This window comes from Prenolepis imparis, unplaced genomic scaffold (genome assembly GCF_030444845.1).
Source record: "Prenolepis imparis isolate NDT839.2.m4 unplaced genomic scaffold, iyPreImpa1.0 SCAF_1, whole genome shotgun sequence".
NCBI classification, from domain to species: Eukaryota; Metazoa; Arthropoda; class Insecta; order Hymenoptera; family Formicidae; genus Prenolepis; species Prenolepis imparis.
The window spans coordinates 24,136,551-24,150,019 of NW_028141159.1; the positions used below are offsets into that span (position 1 = coordinate 24,136,551).

At 30.8% G+C, this 13,469-nt stretch overlaps 1 pseudogene across 1 annotated transcript; it reads right to left on the reverse strand.

Annotated features, from left to right (window-relative positions):
- Window positions 1–1,978: 1,978 nt before the first annotated feature.
- LOC145937166 (uncharacterized) lies at window positions 1,979–8,831 on the reverse strand (annotated as a pseudogene). Its single transcript, XR_014425510.1, has 5 exons — window positions 8,289–8,831; window positions 7,366–7,716; window positions 5,696–7,083; window positions 3,155–4,148; window positions 1,979–2,870 (listed from the first exon to the last, which is right to left on the reverse strand). The product of XR_014425510.1 is annotated as an uncharacterized LOC145937166 (transcript).
- Between the last annotated feature and the right edge of the window lie 4,638 nt (window positions 8,832–13,469).

A 13,469-nucleotide genomic window follows, 5' to 3' on the forward strand; every position in this document is an offset into this window, starting at 1 on the left:
AATAATAATTATGTATAAAAAATTTACCTTATCTGCAATTAATATTATTTGACAGAAATCAGCTGATAACTGTCAAAAATATTAATCAAGTTTAAAAAATATTATAACACATTATTATAATATTATTATTTTAATTCTTATAATATATTTTTATTTTAAAATTTAATTAGCAAATTAACGTTTTATTTAGCTGATTTATGTCAAATAATATTAATAAAGCGAAAATTTGTTAATTAAATTTTTTTAAATAATATGATATAAAATATACACTCGTCAACAAAATTAACGCATATGTATTTTAAGTCAAAATTTTGCATAATTTCAAATAAGCATAACTCCGCTGAAAATGATCGGATTTGAAAAAATTTTTTTTCATTGTCAAGCTTGAAGTCTACTTTAAAAACCATTCGTCAGATTTTGAATTTATCCTCTCCCCCCGTACGCCACTGCTTTAAAAATAAGGACGTGTTTTGTCTAAAAAATTGCGTACTACGCACTCCACGGGGTGGAATAAATTTTTTTCGCAAATCTTATCATAACTATCGTAAAATGTGGACTTTTTACTACAAATTTTAAAAAAAAGCAAAGTTCGTACGATTTTTTTTCGCGGAGTTATTACATATGAAAGTTACCCATACATTTTTTCCATTTACCGCCAGCATTAGTATTACCCGATACGCACCACGAGGTTGCTGGTTGGATTTGGCGCATAGTGTGTGTGTGTGTGTGTGTATGTGTGTGTGTGTATGCGCCCACGCGTGCGTGCGTGCGTGTAAATTTGGGCTCAAATTCCTCAAACAACAATTAGAGCATGCATTAATATGCGTGAACGTATAGAAGAAGTAATCTGAAGACGAGGCGGAAACACACAATTTTGAATGAGAACATTCCTACATTTCCCTCTCCTAACCATACGCACGCACGCATACGCACGCACGCACGCACGCACGCACGTACACACACACACACACACACACACACACACACACACACACACACACACACACACACACACACATACACATACACTCACACACATATCAGAGAGGGTTTGGAGTCATTAAATGGAAAAAATGTATGGGTAACTTTCATATGTAATAACTCCGCGAAAAAAAATCGTACGAACTTTGCTTTTTTTTAAAATTTGTAATAAAATTTTACGATAGTTTTGATAAGATTTGCGAAAAAAATTTATTCCACCCCGTGGAGTGCGTAGTACGCAATTTTTTAGACAAAACACGTCCTTATTTTTAAAGCAGTGGCGTACGGGGGGAGAGGATAAATTCAAAATCTGACGAATGGTTTTTAAAGTAGACTTCAAGCTTGACAATGAAAAAAAATTTTTTCAAATCCGATCATTTTTAGCGGAGTTATGCTTATTTGAAATTATGCAAAATTTTGACTTAAAATACATATGCGTTAATTTTGTTGACGAGTGTATTAAAAAATACATATGTTTCTTTGATTAATAAAATTATTAATAAAATAAATAAATTTTTTTATCAATATAAATAATCAAGCATAAGGTGTGTATAAATAATAAATTTATAGTAATATTTTTTTGATCAAATATAGGAAAGAAAAATAACATCTTAAATAACGCGCGTGTGTAATTCGAACAAAATATTATCTTCTATTTAAGACATATATTGTAATTTATATTTACACTAATGTTTCACATCACATTAAATGTGTCAAGCATGATATCGTATTATTGCATGATTGTCGAGTTTGGGGGGGGGGGGGGGGAAAAAAAAAAAACTTTCCAAACGGTGCTTTTAAAAAAAGCCACATTAAAATAGTTTATGTTACTCGTAATGTATATTTTTTCTTATAACATATACAGTAACGTACAGTACGTAATCGACTTGGCAGTTTTTTTGTCGTAGCGAAGCAAAAGAGATGATCCTACGTATGGGATCTCTAGATGTAAAATAATCGAATGCTCGCAAAGTATAAATTCCTTGAGAATACTTGAAAAAAAAAAAAATCACGCGCGGTGTGCAATTTTTTGCTTCCGTCTCCTTATATAAAATACGATATCTATCTCGCGAAATTATTCTTTTGTGCAGTTGAGCAATCTTTCGTTACCTTCTGTCTTTTTACACGACTATCTTACAAGAATGCAAGATTACATATATAGCACTCGGTTCGTTACTTCGCTACTTGATAAGTATGTACTATAGAATTTATGTTGTGGCAGTTAGTTAGAAAAATAACTCGCAAAATCGAGTCAAATCAAATGTTTCAGAAATTCCGAAAAAATATTTAGTAATGTATTACTTTAAAAGAATAGCAATTTTTTTCATCGATTATTCAAATGTAGTTTTTATGTATCCCTTTTTACATTACTAATCAATTTTATAAAATTTTCGAAACGTTTGATCTGAAAATTGTTTGTAAATAAATAATTGTAAAGAACAATCAGTAATAAAAAATATCGAATTTTATACAGTGTAAAAAAAAAGTATTTGCACACTTCGTCTTATTTAATTTCGCGAGAAAACCAAAGCGCCTTATTCGATCGTATCAAAACAAAGAAAAAGGATGTATCCTAATAGAAATATTTTATGAACACACAAGAGCATACTCTTTTTATATAAAATTATACCAAAAGAAGATGGTGTATACAAATATTGTTTTGACACTTTATCAAAGTTAATTACACTTCCTCTTTTGCGAATATAACATCTCATATCCGCTTGACAACAATGCGCGTTTCTCTGTTAGATATCTTGATACATTCGCGTATAAATCTATTGGAATTAAACATTTCGATTTCTTTGTTAGTTAACTTGGGAGCCTATTCTAATACTTGTGTATCTTTCAAACTCGCATCATCATCATCTGAGCTGTCCGAGTCGTTAGAGCTGCTGAAAAATACATAAATTTTACAATATTATCGTCTTTTTCCATTTTGTGTATTTTTTTTATTCTGCAATATATATATTTTTTCCGATAAAAAATATAGAAGATAGCTTTCAAAGTTTTTTAAAAATATTCTTTCCTTTTTAAATTAAAAAAAATGAAAAATAATAAAAAACGGAATTTAAAAATAAACTAAAAAATATATAATATATAAAAAAATTAAAAAGAAATGTGAAGATCTCATCGTTATAATAAAAAAATAAAAGAGAAATTAAATATCACTTACTTTTTGGATTCTTTTACGGGCGTCATTAGTCCCTCGCATTGAACGAGATACACCGGGTACACATCAATCCAGTCGTCAACCTCGTGGAAATAATGTTCTATAAATGAATATTCTTAAGCTGTCCTTGATATGCGCGAACAGGAGGCCGTACATTTGGCCGAAGCATGTCTTGTCAGTCGAATCTTTCAAGGAGTACAGAGTTTTCATCAGAATATGATGGATCGCCATTTGTTCATCGTTCATATTGTGATTAATGTGACGAACACGTAATAGTTGACGAGGGTGCGTATCAGCAATACGAACGTGTCGGGAAACGTCTTGTGGAATATCTAACTGCGCCGCCTCGCCGGTGATGCGTAGTACATTTTCGTAGGCTTCCATCTTGTTGGTCCAACCGAAATTGCACCAGAATATCGTCGTCAACTCGAGTACGAAGATCTCGTATTCCTTCTCGGTAGCGTGCAAGATCATATGACGCAGAAAGCTCTCCCGATCGAGCCGAAAGGATTGGACGTACTCGCGCAATTTGGGCTTGCATAACAGATCCATGCACAATCGTCGATGCACGGCGAAGCAGCGTCTCTCGTAATTTTGGATTATATTCAAGATTGATGCCGTTGAGTATGTCCCACAGGGGTAACAGCCGGGCACGATCAATTATCTCCACGCAGTCGTTGATCGCGTCGATCGCGTCTATCACCTCGCGCTGCTGATTCATCGTTAGTATATTCGATATGTAGAACAATATGCGCGTTATATGGCCTATCAGATCGTGAATAGTGCTCCTCAAGCAGCTCGACTTGCATCTCCTTATTAACATCTTCTTGGTCATCGTTATGCTCAGGAGTGGGTAATCCATTTTGGGCGTGCAAACTCTTTCTATCACGATATCGAATATGTGCGTCAGCACGAAGAGAAAATTGAAATAGTGGAAACTGCTGTCAATCAGATAGGGGATGTAGACGATGTTTATCAGATCATCCGGAGTTATCAACTGTAAAAGAGAAATTGTTGAAAAATATAAAAAAATGATAAACAGAGTTCCAAGAAATATTTATCCTCACATCTTATCTATAATTATATATTATACAGAGCGTCCCATTTTAACTTTATATTGAGAATTCTCAAAAACCAAGATTTTCCATCAAAAAATATATATACAAAAAGTGTAGGATTTTAAAGAGGACGTTTTGTCGTAAATATAGTCTTTTTCCAGGTAGAGACATTTTTGAGATTTTAAAGTCATCATTTTTTTTAAATTCCTCGTAATAGGAATCGATTTATGTAAGAAAATTATGGTGATTCCGTTGGATGTAAAAAATTGTCAGAGTAGAACAATCGAAAAATGAATGGTTTACGAAATATTTTATGCTCTAAATGAATATATTACGGGATATTCTTTGTCAAAATGTATCGGAATGATGCATAAAATATTTCATAAATCATTCATTTTTTCGGCTAGTTCACTCTAAACATTTTTTACGGTAAATATTACAAAGAATCAATGTAAGAAAATTATGGCAATTTCGATTACAAAAGTAACGATGACCTCAAAATCTCAAAAATACTTTCACCTAAAATAAGATAACTATGCTTAGACAAGACGTCCCCTTCGAAATCCTACAGTTTTTGTATTAAATATTTTTCGATGGAAGTTTTGTTTTTCGAGATATCTCGATGTAAAAGTTAAAATAAGACACCCTGTATATTGTCATCCAGGGTTGGGCAGATATGTATCTTAAAGTATCTGAGATACGTATTTAGATATGTATCTTATTTAAATACAGTATTTAAATATCGAATAATCAAGTATCTTGAATTTTGTAATTAATTATTTAATCTAAATGTATCTTGTATTTAAATGTATTTATGTAATTACATTATCCCACGTGTGAAAAAGGCGTTTATAAAATTTGATACTAGTCTATGTTCTTCTGCTCCTGTAGACTTTTTTTTTTTTTTTTTTGCGGGATTTATACATTCGCCTACTCGTGGCCTTCTATCTGACAAAATGTTTGAAACATTGGTATTTTTAAAAGGCAATAAGAATTACCAAAGTTATAGTTTGTAGTGATGATAAATAAATAGAGTATACTCTAATGTATACTGTATTGAAAAACCTATACTTAAATTACTATAATATATATGCTATTATATATAATATATAAATTATATAATATATGCCATTATGTCTATTATTTTAATTATTATTATTTTACGAAGTTTAAAGTTAAAATAAATACAACTTATCTCTCTTTCAAAGTGCTGATTTTACTTTTGATTCTATTTTCATACAATTCTACTTTCAATATATAATCAGGAAATTTGAAGAATAATTGTATTTAAAAGTATTTATAAATGTATTTAAATACAATTAGTATTTAAATATATGTCAAAACCAAAGTATTTAAATAGTATTTAAATATATATCAAAAAGTATCTTGTATCTTGTATTTAAATATTTTGTTTTGAAGTATCTGCCCAACCCTGTCATCTATATGTATATGTTGATATATGTACATATATATTGTATATCATCACCTTATGGTCAAGTATGGTATTCAAAAAAACCGGAAAATGCTTGCAAGACCAAGTAATATCCTTCTGCAGACAGACTTTCTTCAGAATATGCAGAATATCAGCAGATTGTATATTGTATTCGTTGTCCTTTTGTATAATGAAGAATGATCGCAGGAATAATATATCCTTCGTAATTATAATGCGCTCGTACTTGTTGTGATCTATCGCAATCTCCACTAGAGTAGTTAGCACCTTCTTTGCGTTCAATAAAAATCAGAAGGATAAGCAATCTTTCGGATTCGCTTATGCACACGTCGTGTTGCATGAACGTTATAAAGAGTTTAGGATTGTACAAGTATTTTAAACGATTGTTGCCAATTTGTCACAGCACAGATTTTATTATGATGTAACACATCTTGTATATTTTGCTATATTATCACTCTCAATATTAACACATAAGCTTGTTACTTTTCTACTTTGGTTGCGAACATGTGATGGAGATACTCGAGCAAGAAACAGCATTCTTCCTTCTGCAACTGTATTCTCTCATTGAGGAAATACAAGATAGATTTATCCCATTCCTTGCAGCGCTTCATAAATTTTCTTATACCCTCTGATTTGTCATTGACGATGCCACGACATAATTCTTGAAGAGTCAACATGGCTTTCTTGCCGTTTCCCGAATCTATGAGTATCTAGAGGCAATCGAGTAAATGAACGCTCTTTTTCACAAATTCTCCTTCATTCTCCTTCATAAAGCTTATAAAGTAGTGGCATTCGATGATGATGGCACGCTGCAGAGAGATCATGTTTTCGGTGTCATTGAACTCTAACTAGCCCATGTATTTGTAGCAGTCGATCTGCTTGATCTGATTCAGCAACAATATGATCACTTTCTGATCTAGCGTCGTCACGAAAGACTTCACCTTGTCGACGGAGAACATGCAATAGTAATTTACACGGTTGTGAGAGAGATTGCCATACGTGAGCTTAAACAGTTTTCCAGATGACGATTATCCATGGCAGTCTCTATTTTCTTGCTCATGCATATTTTGATATGACGAAAGATGCAGTTCAGAAAAAGGCCATGTTGCTCGTATCTCGTCTCTTCGGATAAATCCGGACCGCCGATGAATTTAGGACTACCGAGCAGGTCCAACATTGCCTGAAAGCTCGCTACTAATTGGCATGCGCGTTCCATCACATCCTTCTCCGACACCGTACCAAAGTGCAACCGCAGGCACTTTTTGTACGTCTTGTTATTCAGACCGAGAATCAAACACTTTGCGCGACATTTCCAGCTCGTCCACATATTTAATCGCCACATCCAGAATTTCCATGCATTCAATGGTATGTATGTACATAAGTGATTCGACCAAGATGGACTCGCACTTCAGGTGCCATATTATCTGTACAAATTATAATATAAATAAAAAGTGCAACAAATAATTATAATACACATAAAATTGTTATAATTATAATACGCATTAAATATAATAATGTATGATTAAATGTAATTGTTTCTCTGTTTCTTAATTATAAAGATCATAAATTATGTGTGTATATATATATATATATATATATAATAGTAATAATAAAAATAAAAAAACATTCCATTAAAAAAGTGTTTTAATATGCCCAAAAAAGATAACATATATTTTGTTAAATATTATTAGATATATATGAATTACCTGTATAAAGAGATATGGCGATGAAGTGGACCAAAGGCCAACCAAGCCATAGAGCAAGTCCTCCAGAAGAAGCTGTTGTGAGAGAAAATTAGTTCAAGCGAAGATAATTATAACACTGAACAATGGTAAAGATAATGCTCCTGGTTTCTTTGGGATTACTGTCCTCAGGGAATAGATTGTACTTTTAAATTATGTCAATGACAGCCTGTACCAGCTCGTCGATGAAACATGAAGTCTTCTTCATCGCTCGGGATGAAACAAATTTCAATTGACCATACTCTCGTTCTTCCTTTAACAATAGCTTCTGCATATCCTGAGAAAACTCATCCATCTTGAGCGAGAGCTTATCAACTTGAAAAGATAAAAGAAAACATTAGTGTGAGAGAGAAAACATAATCTCAAATTAAATATATATTTTCAAGAGACTATTATATAATATAAAATAAATAATAATATTATAAATATAATCTCTACTGTTTTTTCTAATAGAAGATATTGTGAATAAAATAATTAAAATTCTCAAAGAATTATCTAAATATCTGTTGTAATTCTCTTCTGTTCGCTGGAGAAAAAAAGACTTTTACATAATATATATAATGTTATTTAATACACTGAAGTAATTAAAATATAGAAATATATAATAATAGTATATATATAATCTGTAAAGTGCAAATAATATATGCTTATTGAGCAGATTTCTAGCAATGACAGAGAAGATTCAAAGAATTACAAAAATTAGAATTACAAAAATGTGTTGCGATGTTATAAACATGTAATGTTCTATAAAACGAAAATAAATAAAAAAATATAACTAACAAAAAAATATATGGAAAAAGATATATACAATACATGAGAGCATATATTTTTATAAAAATTATAGAATATTCGATAGATACAAAAACGCAAAAAAAAATCTGGCTCACCAAAAATTCTCGTATTTAATGGGTCTCTTATTTGAAATTTGTCCCCTTGATTGACAAACAATCGTTGATAAACATTCGTATCATTTATCATTTGTATACTTCCCCTCCTCTCTCTAAACCCTCTCTTCATATCGTCGAGAAATGCCGGCAAATGTCTTCTTAATAATTATCAGATCAGCTTATGTCACATAGCAGCTGATTAAATGCGAAAGCACCGACGAGATACGCATAAAGGTTCGTCCTTCGTCTTCGCTCTTTTGATTCGAGTCCTTTTATCGAACTTCGAACGATGGTGCGCGCCTGGTATATGGATATCAGCGATGCCGATCAACGATTGGAACTTGAAACATCACAGGCAGCCGCCGGAATTCGTGCCACTGGATCACCATTCACCATTCACCATTCACCATGGTGGGATCACTTGTTCGCTGCGACGGGCGACGGGTAGGGATGGGCGATGTTTGCCGATTAATCGAAATGGTCGATAGTTTTTTTTTTAATAATCGATTAATTTACTCGATGTTTTTCTCATCCGATACATCGATGTTCGATTATTTATGTAAAATATCGCCGTGCAATGTTTTTTTTATTTATTTTCTATTTAATAAAAAGTTTTTTTGTACCTGCAGAATTTACTACATAACTCACATTATGCTTCGCTTAAGGCTAGGATTACATTTGTTGTATGACAAATTTTATAAGCTCATTGATTGGTTACAAAATATAGACTTTGGAAATTTTCTATACTGCAGCCAATCAATACGCTTAAAAAGTTTATCGTACGACAAATGTAATAGTACCTTTAGGTCCTTTAGTAATTAACTGCGCTGTGCTCATTTCTTAACGAAAGAGTAAATAAAATTAATTATATCACTGACGAGGTACTATTAAAGACCGGTGGTCTTACGGGAGTTAGTGTGACTGGAAAAAGAGCGCTGTGTACTAGCGCCCTCTCAGTAATATTGCGGCCGGAGTGAGAAATAGTAACTAAATCTAATTGTAAGAGATGATAAAATAATACATGTATATAGTAACATGAGAAATGCAATTTTTAAAAAAATCATTTTAGAGTATATATATGTATATACGAGTATATACGAAATATTTATATACTGGATGTCCCATTTTAAAGGACCCCCTCAAATATCTCAGAAACACTGCGTTAAATCGAAAAATGTTTCCTACAAAAGTTGTAGGGTTTCGAGGGGGACATAACATAGTAATATTCACATGACCTTGGGCGGCGCCTCCAAGGTCAAGTGAAGGTGAGAATGAATTTTTTAAATGGAAACCCATATTTTTTATTATAACATCTTTTTCTACTAATTAATTTGAACAACTTTTATCTGAAGCATTTTTTTATTTTCCTAATATTTTTTCTTCTTTTCAAAATTCATTCTCACCTTCATTTGACCTTGGAGACGCCGCCCAAGGTCATATGAATATTATTATGTTATGTCCCCCTCGAAACCCTATAACTTTTGTAGGAAACATTTTTCGATTTAACGCAGTGTTTCTAACAATGAGATATTTGAGTGGGTCCTTTAAAATGGGACACCTGGTATATATATATAATTATTTAAATATATCGTACATGTATATATTTCGAAATGACGATGTTTCTTTTCAAAAACATTTATTCACAGTATTTTTTAAAAGGAAAAATTTAGCTCTTAAATTTATAATATATATATACACACATTTTCCACGTCATTTTTCAGATATTATATATATATTATTATACACATTATTATGGAAATGACATATAGGAAATGTAACAAATTTAAAAGCCAAATTTCTCTCTCTCTCTCTCTTTCTCTTTATTTTCTTCTTTTCTTCTTTCATATCTTGTAAACAAGCATTGAAATCTCTCCCGAGGTTTAATATTACTTATTTTATTTTTCTGGCTTGTTTTATTTATGTGACAAATGGCTTTTGTTTGTACTAAATTTTTTATATTTTTTATTTTATATTTTTGAATGTAATTTTATTAGATTAATAAGATTTTTGCGATTAAAATGACATCAATTATAACATAAATTGGATAATTTTTCACTGAACAAGTAATTCAAATTACATATTTAATTAAAAATTATCCGATTTATGTCGTGTTTGGTGTCATTTTAATCGCTAAAATTTCATTAATCCATTAAAATTATTTTTAAACCGATAAAATGCAAATTAAAAGTTTTAATTTTTATTTAAAAGATATTTACATTCGTGAATTTATTGTAGATAAGGAAAGGTTCTCGATGTCGTCGAAGGCAGAGCGAGAATGAATAAAGAGCGAGCGAGATGATGTATCATCAAAGAGTTCCGAAGTCTCTCTCGCGAGGCTCCCTTTATCTATAATCTTTCATATCATATGACATGTTACTATAGAAAATAAAATTTGTATAATTCGCAATTTATCGGTTTGAAAATAATTTTAATGGATTATTGAGATTTTTGCGATTAAAATGACACCAAACACGACATAAATCGGTTAATTTTTAATTAGATAAGCGATTAAAATTTTAATTACATATCTAATTAAAAATGAACCGATTTATGTCGTGTTTGGTGTCATTTTAATCGCAAAAATCTCAATAATCCATTAAAATTATTTTCAAACCGATGAATTGCGAATTATACAAATTTTATTATCTATAGTAACATGTCATATGATATGAAAGATTATAGATAAAGGGAGTCTCGCGAGAGAGACTTCGGAACTCTTTGATGATACGTCATCTCGCTCGCTCTTTATTCGTTCTCGCTCTGCCTTCGACGACATCGAGAACCTTTCCTTATCTACAATAAATTCACGAATGTAAATATCTTTTAAATAAAAACTAAAACTTTTAATTTGCATTTTATCGGTTTAAAAATAATTTTAATGGATTAATGAAATTTTAGCGATTAAAATGACACCAAACACGACATAAATCGGATAATTTTTAATTAAATATGTAATTTGAATTACTTGTTCAGTGAAAAATTATCCAATTTATGTTATAATTGATGTCATTTTAATCGCAAAAATCTTATTAATCTAATAAAATTACATTCAAAAATATAAAATAAAAAATATAAAAAATTTAGTACAAACAAAAGCCATTTGTCACATAAATAAAACAAGCCAGAAAAGTAAAATAAGAAATATTAAACCTCGAGAGAGATTTCAATGCTTGTTTACGAGATATGAAAGAAGAAAAGAAGAAAAAGAGAAAGAAAGAGAGAGAGAGAGAGAGAGAGAGAGAGAGAGAGAGAGAGAGAGAGAGAGAGAGAGAGAAATTTGGCTTTTAAATTTGTTACACTTCCTATATGTCATTTCAAAAATAATGTGTATAATATTATATATATATATATATATATATATATATATATATATATATGATATATGTATAATATGATTTGGTAAGGGTAAACTGGGTAAACTGTTCTTATTTGTTATCCTTTGTACAGATCAAACCGGTCGGTAATGTCATCATCCTCCAATTACCTCCGGGCCCGCCGAGCCCACTTGGTAGACACGAAAATTTACCCAGGGCTGTCGGTCTTTAATAGTACCTCGTCAGTGATTATATTCATTAATTTGCGTTATTCCTCTATAAAAATCTTAACTATTTTTACAATATAAAAATGCTTTGTTTTTTTTTAAATAATCGATTTATCGATACTTTTTGTGAAAAATCGATTAATCAACATCGATATATTCAAACATCGATTAACTTAGCATCGATTTTTTTTTATACATCGCCCATCTCTAGCGACGGACGACTGGCGTTGAATATTTTAAGGTTAGGTTAGGTTAGGTTAGGTTAGGGGCGAGAGACGCGCACGATGCGCGATGTTCTTCGACGATCAGCTGACAATAAAGATTTGACAAATTGTCAATATTGTATGTACGAAATGAGCAACATTTAATATCGCGCTTTCTAAATATTGTTTTACTATTTTATTAAAGATAAAATATTATATATATTATATAAAATTATATATAACTTATTATATAAATTATTATGTATAATTATATATAATAAAATGCAGAGTTGGACGTTACTTTATAAAAGTAACTCGTTACCGTTACCGTTATTATTTCTAAAAAGTAACTCGTTTCCGTTATGCTAAGACTCCATATATGCGGTGAGCTCCGGTAAACGCATGCGGAAGGGGACTCCATGGACTTGATTCTTGAATTCATTCGCAAGAGAAACGTATACGCAAATTCGGCTCTTACAGAAAAGTTGCAAGTTGATTGGCTAAAAGCCATGCGATAGCCAATCAACTTGCAACTTTTCTGTAAGAGCCGAATTTGCGTATACGTTTCTCTTGCGAATGAATTCAAGAATCGAGTCCCATATATGCGGCAGAGCCTAGCGCCACGCCACGTACGGAAATTAAAGATGCGGATGTTTTCAAATAAAATAACCTAAAAATATCGTGGTAGCATTTATAAGTGACAATTCTATAACCTATAAAATAAATAAATACAAAATATTTGTCCTTTTTAAAGTATATAATTATTTGTTATTGGCATTAATGACTTAATTTTAATAGAACACTTCAATATTACTAATAATTTATTATATTTTATTTAATATAAAATTTATGGAACTTTTTATAATACTTTAATTGAAAACGATTTACCTTATTTATAAACATTGACTTCAAATAACAATAGCAGAAAAAATGAATTATTGATAAACTCCATGGTTTCATACGACATAACATACAACATCAGTCTGTAAACATTTCATAGTTTTGTCAACCGAAAATTTCGACTGTTCTCGACTTTAGCCGAATGACGTGCGGTAATGCGGAAAAATAAAAATATTTTGATCTCAACCATGAAGAATTGTTTAGAGATTATTATTATTAATATATTTTTTTTTAATTTATATAATATATATATATTATTTAGTATATATTTCTCTCTCTCTCTCTCTCTCTCTCTCTCTCTCTCTCTCTCTCTCTCTCTCTCTCTCATTATTATCATTATTTTTTATTTTATTTATTTTTCTATTTGTTTTATTTATGTGACAATAAATGGCTTTCTTGCACTAAACTTTTTATATTTTATATTACATATTTTTAAATATACTATAATTTTATTAAATTAATGAGATTTTTGCGATTAAAATGTCATCAATTACAACATAAATTGGATAATTCTTCACTGAACAAGTAATTAAAATT